Raw genomic sequence first — 15,073 nt, 5'->3', positions numbered from 1 at the left:
GCTTTTTAATCTTCACATAAATCTTGAAATGTAAGTGACATTAATTCCTGTTTTTTTATATTTTTTATTTTACTTTTTCACTAGCTGAGTACGCAACTAGCTTTAAGGCCACAGATGATAAATAGTGTTGAGTGAATCAAACTCAAATCTTTTTCATTCTAAAGCCATTAATCCAACTTGAATCTAATGAATCATGGGTACTATTAATACAGTAAAATTTGTTAGTATTTAAGATAATAGTACACGTTTTTCTTCATTCTTTTATTGTTTCCACTTTGTTGTTAGTAATAAAAATTCTAGGGAAGATTTAAACATACCTTTAGGGTAGACAATTATAAGAGAGACAACATTGTTTTTATAATGGAAGAGAGAAGTTAATTGGAAGCAATGGGAAGAAGCACAAGAAAACAGTTGCTCTAATGCCTGGTGTTTGAAGACGGAAAAAATGAAACAGATATTTGGAAAGGTGCCCTGGGGATAACAATTAAACATGAGGAATTTCAGCAACAATAGGGAAACATAGTAAAAAATAAAAAACAAAGGAAAAAACATAATACTGCAAAAGATGCTCAGGAGTCTCACTATATTCATGTTGCCCTCAGTCATTATTGAAGATGATATAATATAGTGGTTTGGGAAAAAAAAAAAAACACATAACAAATTCAAAGTTAGGGCAGCCTTCAGAGTTGGTTAATCCCAGAGCTCAGCATCGTCGTCTAGGACCAAGGTTTGCCCCATCTCTCTTTCGCAGTACAATATTGGCCTCATCCTATGGCTTGTTCTCTGCAAGTGGTAGTAGAGATGCCAGTACGTGCTTCCTGGTTAACTTCTAGCAGGAGAGAGAAACTGTGTTTTTCTATTACTTTCTTTTAAAAATGAGGAAACTGTTGGATCTCATTAGCTAGTATGGGGTCACATGATCATCCCTAACCCTGGCACATTCCTGTAGCTAGGGATGGGGTCAGCCCTGAAGCACATAGGATTCAATGAAAATAACTATGTCGATGAGCAGGGGAGATGGAAGAATGGACGCTGAGTAAGTGACCAATAGTGGACGCTGCACTGATGATACCTATGCAGTTGAATTGACAGAATGAAGGTGGGAAACCCTCAAAAAGAATAAAGCACTGAAGTTTCATCTATACAGCATAGTAGCCACTAGCCTCATATGGTTATTTGCCTCTTAAAATGTGATTAATACAAATTGAGATACTTTAAATGTAAACTACACAGCAGAGTTTTAAGATTAAATACAAAAGGTAAAATGTAAAATATTGCATTAATAATTTTTATATTCACTACATGCTGATGTAACATTTCAGATATATCGGATAAATTAAAATTCAAAATGTTTCTTTTTACTTTTAAAATAAATCTGGCTACTAGAAAATGCAAAAGCATACATGTGCTGCAGATTTGTGGCTTGAATACATTTCTTTTGGATAGTGCTGCGTTAGACTGAAGATTTTCCAATTGTTCTAACCGGGGGAACTATATCAATACGTCTTTTTAGAGAAATAGATGAAAACAGAGCTGTTCTGGTTAAATGGGATGGGGAACCGGATAGTTCCAAGTCTCAATAGATCTATTTGCCAGTTCCTGCAAAACTATTCTTGAAAATATCTACTTTGGCTTGGTGAAGTGGCATAAAATCTTTTGTTTTTAATTCCAGTGCTTTGGGAGGCCAAGGCAGGAGAATCACTTGAGGCTAGGAGTTCAAGACCAGCCTGAGCAATGTAGGGAGATGCCTGTCTCTACAAAAATTTAAAAAGAAAAAAATTAACCTGGCTTGGTGGCACATGCCTGTAGTCCTAGCTACTAGGGAGGAACCCTTGAGCCCAGGATTTTGAGGCTACAGTGAGTAAATTATGATGGTGTTACTACACTCCAGCCTGGGTGACAGTGAAACCCGGTCTCTTAAAAAAAATAATAACAAAAGAAACTTACATCAAATATAGGATTGTAGGTGAATTCACCAAAAGCATTTTCCCTATGATAGTTGTAGGAACTGTTTTATTATTGCTTGTTTAAGATCTTCCCTAGAAAGGCAAGTAGTGCAGTAAGAATTGCTTTCATTGGGCTCACACGTTAAGGACAGAGGGAGTCAATGGAGTTGGGATCTGTTTATCTTTTTATAGGAGCTTGGGAGCCTGTGATTCTCATAGAGTTAAGCATTTGAGTCATGGTAGGAACAGATTTCTTCCTCATATTTGCTTCCTTCTTGTTATTATTTACTTTGCTGTTGGACCAACCCAGAATATAGAGAAAAAGTTATCCAAAATTGGGATATTAATAATAAAAGGTGGGGGTCCATTTTTACCATCTATCTAATTTATTCTTAGAAACATTATAATAGTAACATATTTTTGAAGCCATGTCCACCAGCCATGTCCATGACCAAAGTCCAACAGCAAAGTAAATAATAATATAGTATTAATCTAAATAATATAATATTAGTAATAATACAGTATTAATCCAAATAAATCAATAGATGAGACAAAAGCAGCGTAAGGGGGTAAACATAGAAGATGAACACATTATAGTTTTCCATTTTCCTGCATCGCATACAATACAAATTGTGTCTTATTCAAACTTCCTTCAAACCTGGTATAAAATTGTAAGTGCTAACCATTATTTCAGTTAGATTTTAAAGTCTGATTTCCTGAAAAAGAAAAGAAACATTTTTTTCATAAGTTTTGGAAACTAAAGTTTACAATGAGTAATATGAATGTCGCATGGCACTTGCTGGTTTTCAGCTGCCACCTATGTGTTGCTTCCGTTTGTAATACATAACATCCAAATAATAGCAAAACAGCAAGTAGTACTTACATAGCACTTATATAAGTCAGGGACTGTGAGTATTACTCAGTCCCCATTTACAGTCAACAGGACGAGAGTTAGCTGTAAAGAAAGCTGGTAAATTTAGCCAGGGGTGTGTTTTGTGTTGGGAAAAGGAAAATGAATGAATATAATGTTAGGAAGTTCCTGATGCCAATACTGAGTACAAGCCTAACTCTGGCAGGGAATTTTGCAAGTGCTAAATGAAACTGTTACTGATGTGTTATCTCAGATTCTGAGGGATATTTTAAATATTTATTATAATATAAGCAAGAGCTGATTAATCACTCAATGCCAGATTCACAACTCGAGGAGCTGAAAGTGTCACACAATAGCATTGCTTTTTCTGTAACATTAAGAACAGTCTGTGATTTCCTAATCATGACAGGAAGTTTGGCCTTCAATGCCTCAACCTTTCCAAAGAGAGCCATGTTAACTGGGCTTCACCCACAATTTTGCTGCTTGACTCCTGTGAAGGGAAAAAGTTGCAACCAAATATTTCTGGTGACTTTCTCTCCTCTTGGGGCTACCAAGTAGCAGCATTGAAGACATTCCTGCAACCCACTCACCTCACCGATATGCATAGTCTCTTATAGTAAGTATAATATAAGCATTAGTTGCTGTTTTGTTATTATTATTCTTCAGATGTTAAGTATAAGATATGGTCTTATATTTTTGGGTAAAACTTCTATAAGCAAGCAGTGCTAGAATCATATATAACACTTTTACAGTAATAAAAGGACTTTTGACACTAAGTATTAAAAATTTAATGGTATCCTCATTAAAGACTGTGTTAATATGCATAATATCTTCTTTTTTTTCTTGGGCTATATTTTTAAATAAATGTTATTAGATAAATAGTTAATAAAATATCTTCTTATAGATTCAATATATTTTATTTTAAATACTTGGTTCTCCTTTCATTCTATAACCCCAACTTACCAGCCTCAGGGTTACTACTGGCTGTCATCTGAACACCAGAACGTTCCACTTAAAATCATGAGTGATAAGAAGATGTGCTTATAGTCCATTAGCACCTAGTTTGAAGCTGTTATCCTGGCTAATTATAATAACAAGAAGAAAGGAAAAAAAGGAAGGAAGGAAGGAAGGAAGGAAAGAAGGAAGGAAGGAAGGAAGGAAGAAAGGAAGGAAGGAAAGAAGAAGGAAGGAAGGAAGGAAGGAAGGAAGGAAGGAAGGAAGGAAGGAAGGAAGGAAGGGAGGGCCTGGAGTCTTGAAAAGGGTTGAATATTGTTAGATTTGTCCATTAGATGAAAACTCTAGAATCTGTACCCCCAAATGGGCAGGATGCACTGTACCCTTGCTCTCATTCACTTAGTTGTTAATTCAAAAACTATTTATTAATCTGCTGGGCTTGGCCCTTGCTGTGATATACCTAGAATATAGGATAGAATTGATCCCTACTCTTGTAACAATGTTCGATTATTGAGAGAGACCAACAATTAAAAACAAGCAGCAAGATAAAATGTAGAGAAGTAGAGACTTATGGGAATCCATATGAAGATTGTATTAAGGCTTGCTTTTGTCAAGGGAAATATCAAATAAATTGATGTTTCAAGACCGTGCACAAAATACGTCAGAATTTTTCAAGTAAAGAAAAAGAGGATGAGAGTTTTAAGACTTCCAGAGATCCACATTCGTAAAGCCTCAAAAGCAAGAAAGAACTGTCACTTTTAAAGATCTGCAAGAAGTTCAAGGTAATTGGATTATTGATGCATGAGAACTTAGGCTAGAGAACACAGCAGGTACTCACCAAGTAAAGAGGAGCCTTGAGTTTAAGTGTTTGGACTTTATACTCAAGGCAATGTGTATAAATTAAGGACTTTTTAAAGTGGAATAAGAAGATTAAAATTTCATTTTACAAGCATCTTTTGTAAGCAGCAGCATGGGCCAGGCCAGATGGAGGCCAACAAATCATGTCATAGATGATTGTGAAAGTTCAGACAAGAGATGATGGAGGCCTCAGTTTATGGTCAATTGGGGGTGTAAATGACAGAAGTGATAGATTTAAAAAAAAAAAAAACATAAGAGGTTAATTGGAGACTTCATGATTGATTGGATGTGAGGAATATGGTGAATGTGGTGGAAGGTGGAGAGAGACAGAGAGAAGAAGAGAAAGACACACACAAATGAATCAAGGGTAACTCCCAGGTTTCTATTTTAGAGATGAGGATTTACTGTGATAGGGAACATTAATGTAGAAACGCCTTTGAGGAAAAAGATAAGAATTTCCATTTTGAAAATGTTGAATTTGATGGAAGAAATTTAAATAAAGCCATGCAATAGCAGCTAAACTAATCCATTTGGAACTCAGAGAAAAGGTATGGCCTATAGCACATAAATGGGTTTTGAAGCCATTGAGATGAAAGACCTCACCTAGTCAGTTTATCCACAGTAAGAAGATGAGGCTCCCTAAGATGCAATCCATAAATGCTAACATATTTTGAGAGAGAGAGAAACAGGAACATATAAAGGGGACTGCAGAGGAATACCCAGAAAGGTAGCAGGAAAATTAGTAATAAAATCAGAACAAATGGTGACCCAAATATTAGAAAAGAGAATGTTTCAAGAGACAGCTACATTCAATTAGGTCTGACGTTACAGACAAGACTGTGGTGTTGATTCTGCAACCTTGTTGGTGGTCTTGGGAACAGCCCTGTCTGAGGATTTGTGAACACAGAGGTCAGGCTGTAGCAGGTTTTGGAATAAGTTTAAAGATAAGGATGGTAGACACCTCTTTTGGGGAATATGGCTGTAACTTCTGGAGCAGTCTATATGTAGGTAGGTAAGAATTCCACAGCAGGTTTTATTTTCTCAAGGTGGCAAAAATTTGGACATGTTAAAATGTGAATGAGGAAATGCCAAAAGTGGGAGAAGTTAACTATAAAAGAGAAAGGGAAAACCTGAGAGTATACGGTCTCTGAAATTCAGGATGGATAGGATCCAGGGGATAGATAGAGGGTGTGCCTTAGATAGACATGGCACCTTTTCCAGTCAAATAAGAGGAAGGAAAGAATGGATGGCTGCAGATGCCGAAGTTGGTGGCAAGAAGGTGGGAGGCCTCCTAAACAGATTGTTTGTGTGTGTATGTGTGTGTGTGTGTGTGTGTGTGTGCCTGTGTATATGTGTGTTTGTGTGTGTATGTATGAGAGAGAGAGAGTACTGACTAGAGAATGAATTAGGATTGGGTATCATACATTTAAGGACACCCCAATCTGCTCATATTCACTTGGTGTCCATCCCGAATATAAGATGCATCTATTTTGGATTCTCCTATGAGATGAAGTCTTCATAGATTTAAAAGGCAGTGTCATTTTGACATACTGCAAAGTTTAATAATAATTTATCATATCAGATTAGAACCATATTCATTACTCTGCATTGTGTACTGACTATGGCATAGGAAGGGATTCTTTTGTATGTCATGGCTGTATTGTCCATGAAGTCCATCACTGAGGCCAATAATTTATCACTAAATTTAGTAAGCTATAATTAATTTGTTGATGAAGCTGAATGTTTTGATCAATTATGGAGTGTCAGACTGCTCACCTCCTGTTAAATTATGCACACATTGACCTCTTAAGAATTCAACTTAAAGTGACCACATTATAGTTCTAGGATTGCAACACTAACACTTTACCAACACGTGGATAGATGATTGTTTACTCTAAATTTAATGCTTTTTAAAGTGTAAAAAATAGCATGTGTATTGTAAAGAATTTGGGAAAAAATACAGAGGAGAAAATAGATATTGCCCTAATTCTCACCCAGATAAAACTACTTCTAGTATATTTTACTATAAATAAGAACAGTTATTTTTTAAAATTTGGATTATACTGTGCAACATTTATTTTCACTTTTCACATTCTGAACATTTCTTCATGTTACTAAATATTCTTCATATTACTAATATTCAACAGCATGATTTTAAATGTCAGCAGTAGAATACCTATAAATTATGCATGTGAAGAATGGTCCATAGGTTAAACAGTGCTCTGTTGTCAGTCATCTAGGTTTTTCTAATTTTCCATTTTTATATTGAGGTGATTATCTCTGCACAAAAGTAATTAACATCTCTGATTTTTTTCCTTCACATATTTAGCTGTTTTTAATTGTCACTAATACTCTGGTTCTCTGAATGGATGAGAGTACAATTGAACATTTGGGGTTTAAATGAAACTATATTTTTGGAGGAAAAATCTCTTAAATCTAAGCATTTTTAAGGATTAATGTACTTTAAGCCTTGACAATGACATATTATCTAGACTTTCTTTTGACACCTGAGATATAGGTGTTTGAAATATAGTGAAGATAACTCTTCTTATTTGTGTGTCACCCAGCTAATCCATCATCGATAATCCAAGAAATGAATCCTTCTATAGAATAGATTTTGCCTTCCCCCTTTCAGCCAGAATTTGAATACTTACTTAGATATTGACATTCTGTGACTGTTCTAATAGAAAGATAAACATTTATCTAGACATATGTCTTCAGCTATACTGAGCCAAGTCATACAGAATTTACAATTTATACTAATTGAAAGGGAAGTTCTTATGCAGCAAATAATGTGGTAGCGGGCTGCTGGCTTGTTTATAATTTTGATTTTCCATATCCAGTAACTGAATAATGATTCTGCATTACTTAAAATTTTTAAAGTGCAAATTTGAGGTGAGTTTTCTAGAACGACTTTATGAGCTAGAAATTCAAGGAAAATAGACACAATACATTTATTTCCTTGCAGTATTCCCCTAAGCATTTTCTGTTCTGTTTGTGAATGTCAAGGCATTTTGTTCTGGAAGCATATGCAATAGTGCGAATGCCTGAGGCATGGGAAGAGGTATGCTATGTAAATTGAAGGTATTCATTATTCTTATCACATTTTAATTTTTGCAACTGCTCTACTAGATGGAGACAATACACAGTAAGTGTGTGTGAATCGTCTTTTAGAGAAGGAAGAAGTTAAGAACGAAAATTAGGTAACAGTCTCCAAACCAGAAGCAGAACTGAGTCAGACTTATGGAAGTTCTTTAACTCTTGGTCAGTATGTTTGCCAGAATCTTCTATTTCTTTTAATAAAAATACCCCCACCCCACTACACACACACACACACACACACACACACACACACACACACACTCTGCTGACATACACCAAAGCTTCATGAATCTAGTCCCTTGTTTTCATACACTGTCTTCTAACTTTGTAATTTTTCTCTTTCCTCCATTTACCCCTTGGAGTTTTTTTTGAAGAGGAGTTTGACTTTTGTTTCACACCTATTTCCTGTAGGTTTTAATTCTTTGCCAAATGAAATCCTTTCATTTTCCAGCTTTGCCCCAAAAATCATCAGAAAAAAAACTGTAGAAGTGTATGCAGAGGCCATCCAGTCCAGCCCCACTGCTTACTAGTAAATGTAACAAAGTTCAGAGATAAATGACTTTTCTAAAGTTGTAAATGATAGCAGAACCAGCAATATAATTTACTTGATTCTTAATCCATTGTTTTAAAAAATCTTATAAAATGACATAGTAGTAAAGATGAAATGGACAGATTCTAGTAATTTTTTTTAATGTTTATGAGCTGTTTATTTGTAATGTTTTCAGTTTAAATAAGGCAGGGAAAGCTTTTGAAACAGTAGTCTAGGATCCAGAGATGACTTGACAACTGGAGAACAGGTGTAACTAGATTGTAGAGATTACAATTGTTTCTTAATCTGCAGTGAAGTTTCTTCCTATGCAAATTATGTAATTAACTAGTTTAAAGGGCCTAGACTCGTTTTAGTGTATTATGATGAAATACACTTATCAAATTATAGGGGAGAATTTCCAGTCGAGCAGGTTATTCTCCCATAGCCTAACAACAGAGAATTACGGAAAACAAAACATCACAGATAAAAATTGGCTTGTGAGGAAACTTCTCTTAAACACTTGCATTAGGAATAAACTGCAAATGCAGAAACACCCCAGAATTGAGCCTAAGGGCAGCTAACCAATTTATTTCCTCCCCCAGAAATTAATTTTTCTGGGTTTCTTCATTTATCATCTTTAGTAGATATGTGCGGCCTACAACCCAAGGCACTTTTAAACTATGAAGTACTACAAGATTTTTAAGTGTGTGATTATAAATCCTGCTGCAATAGAATAAAATCCAAGGATAGAATATTAAAACAGCCTTCCTGATTAATGCTTTGAACACTTAAAAGAACATTATCACTGGGGAAAGGGTAAATCATTTTTTTCTTTTAGGATGGAACAAGGTAATTGTACTTGACAGTAGGCAGGGATGGCGAATTTAGAGATCACTGATATAGTTGTGTTCCTAGTTATCTCAAGTGCATAAATAGTTCTCTATATTCCTGCTGATAACCAAGGGAGAGCTCTGCTAGAGGGCCTGGGAGAGTCACGTGGAACCCAGGGAAGGAGCTGACAGAAGAGCTGCAGCTCTGTTCAGCTAGAATTGGCCTCACCACTCCCTTGACCAGATCATTTGTTATATGAGGCTGTTTGAAAGGAGAAATAGTGCAGGGTATATGTGTGTTTGCTAAAACCAGTAAATAGCCTCTCTGTTAGCTGAGCATCCTGCTTTTTCTTCGTCTCCTCTCCCTTGTATGATAGAATTGGACTAATAGGAATAATTAATTCTACCAGAAATCTACATATTCATGCCTAAGGTTTTCTCTCAAAGTCTAAACAGTCTGAAAAATATTTGCAAACACATACACAAAACTTTTAATCACTGTGTAGCTGCTTAAATATAAAGACTCAACAGATGGATGCTAAGTTGAATTTATGTTCAAAATTGGATGAAGAATTTGGAGCCCCACTTTCATCTCTGCTGCCATTTGGAAACGGCAGTAGTATGCTCACTGTTTCTAATTCCGATTATCTCTGTATTGCACATCTCATGATTTCTGGGAAAAGCTAGAGTGTCTCTCCTCATGTGCCAGCTACTGCTTATAGAGCTTGTTTTTATAATTTCATAATCATTGCATTCTCAGTAGGAAATTTTAGCGTACTAAACAATGTAAGGCATATGAAACCTATATTTGCCTCATAACAATAATTTTAAATTATTAGCCTCACGAAAATTATTTTTCAAATAATCAAGGAAGACTGTGTAAAATGACTGAAGTATCATTTTAATAATTAATTTTGTGAATTTTCCTGATCATAAAAAGTTAGAGAAATCCAATTCTTTATTTTATAAAGAATATAAAAACATAATTTAAGTGAGTTTTTAGATAATTCTAGACCAGGCCCAGAACACTTTCTAGAGGATGGTAAGTGGTTAAATATATTTAACTATTGGGTGGGGTAAAGCACTGAAAAAGAGAAACAAAACTTTCCTAATAGTTTATAAAAAGAGGGGAAAGGGATTAATAAGCTTTTTTTTTTTATCATAAAGCCAACTGAGTTGAAAATATTAATTGTATACGTTTTAGTCAAACACATTAACATCTAACTGATGCCGCTAGAATAACAGGCATTCGGTTTTGCATGTTGTAAATTTAGAAACTGAGATAATTTGGACAGGAGTTAGAATGAAGTTTACTTTTACTTTATTCATTTATTTTTAAGTTTCCTAAGAAAGTAAAATATTTAAACAAGCTTCCTAGGCTATTTTATCTATGAGAATGAGAAAATCGTTTTCAAACTCATTCCTTCCATTCCGCTTAACATTGGTTGAGAGCTCAGTGTGGGCATATTTGTTTTCTACTGCTGCTGTAACAAATTATTGTAAGCTTGGTGGCTGTATTAGTCCACCTGAGACTTGTTATAAAGAACTACCTGGGGCCAGGCGGTGGTGGCTCATGCCTGTAATCCTAGCACTTTGGAAGGTCGAGACGGGTGGATTCCCTGAGCCCAGGAGTTTGAGACCAGCCTGGCCAATATGGCAAAACCCCGTCTCTACTAAAATACATAAATTAGCCTGGTGGCACGTGCCTGTGATCCCAGCTACTTGGGAGTCTGAGGCAGGAGAATCGCGTGAACCCGGGAGGTGGAGGTTGCAGTGAGCTGAGACTGCGGCACTGCACTCCAGCCTGGGGAACAGAGCAAGACTGTCTCAAAAGCACATGGTTCTGCTGGCTGTACAGGAAGCATAGCTGGGGAGGCCTCAAGAAACCTGTGATCAGGGTGGAAGGCAAAGAGGAGGCAGACACACCTTCACATGGCGGAGCAGGAGAGAGAGCAGAGAGGAAAGTGCTACGCACTTTTAAACAAGCATATCTCATGAGAAGTCACTCACTATCATAAGAACAGCAAGGGGGAAGTCTGCCCCCATGATCCAGTCACCTCCCAACAGGCCCCTTCTCCAACACTGAGGATTAAAATTGGACATGAGATTTGGGCAGGGATACAGAGCTAAACCATATCAGTGACTTAAGAGCAACACACAAACTCTCTCTTTTTTTTTTTTTTTGAGACGGAGTCTCGCTCTGTCGCCCAGGCGGGACTGCAGTGGCCGGATCTCAGCTCACTGCAAGCTCCGCCTCCCGGGTTTGCCATTCTCCTGCCTCAGCCTCCCGAGTAGCTAGGACTACATTAGCTGGGACTACAGGTGCCCGCCACCTCGCCCAGCTAGTTTTTTTGTACTTTTTAGTAGAGACGGGGTTTCACCGTGTTAGCCAGGATGGTCTCGATCTCCTGACCTCGTAATCTGCCCATCTCGGCCTCCCAAAGTGCTGGGATTACAGGCTTGAGCCACGGCGCCCGGCCTTTTTTTTTTTTTTTTTTTTTTTTTTTTTTATTGTACTTTAAGTTCTAGGGTACATGTGCACAACGTGCAGGTTTGTTACATATGTATACATGTGCCATGTGCACCCTTTAACTCGTCAGCACCCATCAACTCATCATTTACATCAGCTATAACTCCCAATGCCATCTCTCCCCACTCCCCCCTCCCCATAATAGGCCCCAGTGTGTGATGTTCCCCTTCCTATGTCCAAGTGATCTCATTGTTCAATTCCCACCTATGAGTGAGAACACGTGGTGTTTGGTTTTCTGTTCTTGCCATAGTTTGCTGAGAATGATGGTTTCCAGCTGCATCCATGTCCCTACAAAGGACACGAACTCATCCTTTTTTATGGCTGCATAGTATTCCATGGTATATATGTGCCACATTTTCTTAATCCAGTCTGTCACTGATGGACATTTGGGTTGATTCCAAGTCTCTGCTATTGTGAATAGTGCCACAATAAACATACGTGTGCATGTGTCTTTATAGCAGCATGGTTTATAATCCTTTGGGTATATACCCAGTAATGGGATGGCTGGGTCAAATGGTATTTCTAGTTCTAGATCCTTGAGGAATCGCCATACTGTTTTCCACAATGGTTGAACTAGTTTACAGTCCCACCAACAGTGTAAAAGTGTTCCTATTTCTCCACATCCTCTCCAGCACCTGTTGTTTCCTGACTTTTTAATGATCGCCATTCTAACTGGTGTGAGATGGTATCTCATTGTGGCTTTGATTTGCATTTCTCTGATGGCCAGTGATGACGAACGTTTTTTCATGCTCGTGCGTCAGCAACACACATTTCTCTAACTGTTCTGTAGGCTGGAAGTCTGATGGATCTCACTGTGCTAAAGTAAAGGTGCCACAGGGCTGCATTGTCTTTTGAGTCTCTGAGGGAGAAGCCTTTACTTGCCGTTTTCAGTTTTTAGAGGAGGCCATCCTTAAACCTTACCTCCTGCATCCCTTCCTCCACCTTCAAAGCCGGAAACACTGTCTATCTGCGACCATTCTTCTATAGTCATGCCTCCCTCTGGCCAGAGCTGGGAAAAGTTCTCTGATTTTTAGGACCCTTGTTTTTACATTGGGTCCACCCCGATAATCCAGGATTATCTCCCCACGTCTGGGTCCTTTACTTTAATCACATCTGCAGAGTCCTTTTTGTCTTGTGTGGTAATGTATTCACAGATTCCAGGGACCGAGAAATGGGTATCTTTGTGTGTGGCGGGAGGCGCATTATTCTGCCTACTATAATGGGAGGTAGTAGTCAGCTCATAGGATGATAAGCCAGGCGGCATCACAATATATTAATGTAAATATATTTATTTTAAGTAAATTCGGTGTATAATAGTCCATATTTATCAAAGAAGGGAATAATCATCTGCTTTCTTTAAATAAAAGACTTTCATTAACATCATTTGAAACGTTTTATTTATTTATTTATTTATTTATTTATTTATTTTTTGAGATGGAGTCTTGCTCTGTCGTCCAGGCTGGAGTGCAGTGGCGTGATCTCGGCTCACTGCAAGCTCCGCCTCCCGGGTTCATGCCATTCTCCTGTCTCAGCCTCCCGAGTAGCTGGGACTACAGGCGCCGGTCACCACGCCGGGCTAATTTTTTGTATTTTTAGCAGAGACGGGGTTTCACCGTGTTAGCCAGGATGGTCTCGATCTGCTGACCTCATGATCTGCCCGCCTCGGCCTCCCAAAGTGCTGGGATTACAGGTGTGAGCCACTGCGCCCGGCCGAAACGTTTTTATATACATACAATTTTTTTTTTTTTTTTTTTTTTTTTTGATCCTGAGTCTCACTCTGTACCCCGGCTGGAGTGCAGTAGCACAATCTTGGCTCACTGCAACATCCGCCTGCTGGGTTCAAGTAATTCTCCTGCGTCAGCCTCCCAAGTAGCTGGGATTACAGGCACACACCATCATGCCTGGCTAATATTTGTGTTTTTAGTAGAGACAGGGTTTCACCACATTGCCCAGGCTGGTCTTGAACTCCTGGGTTCAAGGAGTTCCTTGAACTCGACCTCCTTGAACTCGACCTCCCAAAGTGCTGGGATTACAGGCGTGAGCCACCTGGCCTGTGTACATACAATTTTAAAATTAAATTATATTGTTTAAAAGTAAATTATTGTTAAATAGCAATAATTCCATTGCCTTCCACAAGTCTGCATATTTTAAATAATATAACAATAAAACTTTATATATAAAAGTATCATCTATTCAGTTTTTTTCACTTAATACTTATATATACTATTTTTGAATTGTTGTTTTATTAAGCTTTACACCTGATGTTGGAGATGTATGTATTTACAATTTCTTGCTAGTATATATAATGCTCCTCTGAACATTTATTTATTGTATAGCTACTATTTGCTTTTATTGGATAAATCATTTGGAAACATTCCTGTGAAAGAAATTCCACAGGAGGATTGCATGAAGCCAGGAGTTTGAGATCAACCTAGTTAACATAGTGAGACCCCGTCTCTATAAAAAATAAAAATATTAGTTGAGTGTGGTGGCATATACTTGTAATCCCAGCATCTCGGGAGGCTGAGGCAGGAGGATCATTTGAGCCCAGGAGTTCAGGACTACAGTGAGCTATGATTGCACCACTGCACTCAAGCCTTGGTGATAGAGTGAGACACTATCTCAAAAAACAAAATATGAGTCAAGTCCCAGAGCTTGAGTTTGCCTTATAAGACAAAACTGGAAATTCCCATCGGCTTTGCCAGGGATTCGTTTAAGAATAAAAACTGTGACCAAATAAGACAAAAGGGAAATGGCTGGAGACCAGTGTCACACAGCCTTGTAAGAATTTTGGTGTATTATTTCCTCTCTTTCTGTCTGTCTGCTTAACCTGCTCTACCTGCTTTTTTGTTACATACTTGTATTTTTGAAATAAAATTGAGTATACATGAGCAGAATTGGCAGTTCCAGAAATCCTATGACTCAGCTCTCTTTTCTTGTTGACTTATCAATACTAGGACCAGTCATTATCAGCTTGGTGGAAAAAGACACAGAAGATGGGGAATTAAAAGAATCAAATATTTACTTACTTCAAACTAATATAGCCAATTACATCTTTTATCTCACAATAGTAGTCCATTTTGCCAACAAGAGTAGATGTATGTGTTTATAATTTCTTGCTAGTATATAACAATTAATTGCTAGTTTACAATTTCTTGCTGATGGTTAAGTGTCCTTTTTCCCAAAGCAAATCGATTTCAGATATGTTAGTACTTCGTTCAATTGCTTGTAGTCAAGTTCAGTAACCTTGGAGCCAGGTTCCTACGTGTTGATGTTATGCCCACTTTAAATCATAGAGACCCACCTTTTCTTCCCTCATACATCCAAGTTTTTGAGGGACATGTGGATGCCTGTTAGTACTGTTTATCTGTTTATCTACTACAAATATGTGTTTCTCTCTCTCTCTGTCTCTTTCTCTCTCTCTCTCTTTCTCACACACACACACGCACACAC

General features: G+C 37.5%; 1 protein-coding gene across 3 annotated transcripts in view; it reads left to right on the top strand.

Moving 5' to 3' along the window:
* Positions 1 to 15,073, top strand: part of PTGER3 (prostaglandin E receptor 3) — a 203,774-nt gene that overhangs the window by 18,916 nt on the left and 169,785 nt on the right. The window lies entirely within an intron of this gene.

Source organism: Macaca thibetana, chromosome 1, assembly GCF_024542745.1.
Source record: "Macaca thibetana thibetana isolate TM-01 chromosome 1, ASM2454274v1, whole genome shotgun sequence".
NCBI lineage: Eukaryota > Metazoa > Chordata > Mammalia > Primates > Cercopithecidae > Macaca > Macaca thibetana.
Note: the sequence above shows the minus strand (reverse complement) of the source record. Positions and strands in the feature narration are given on the sequence as shown.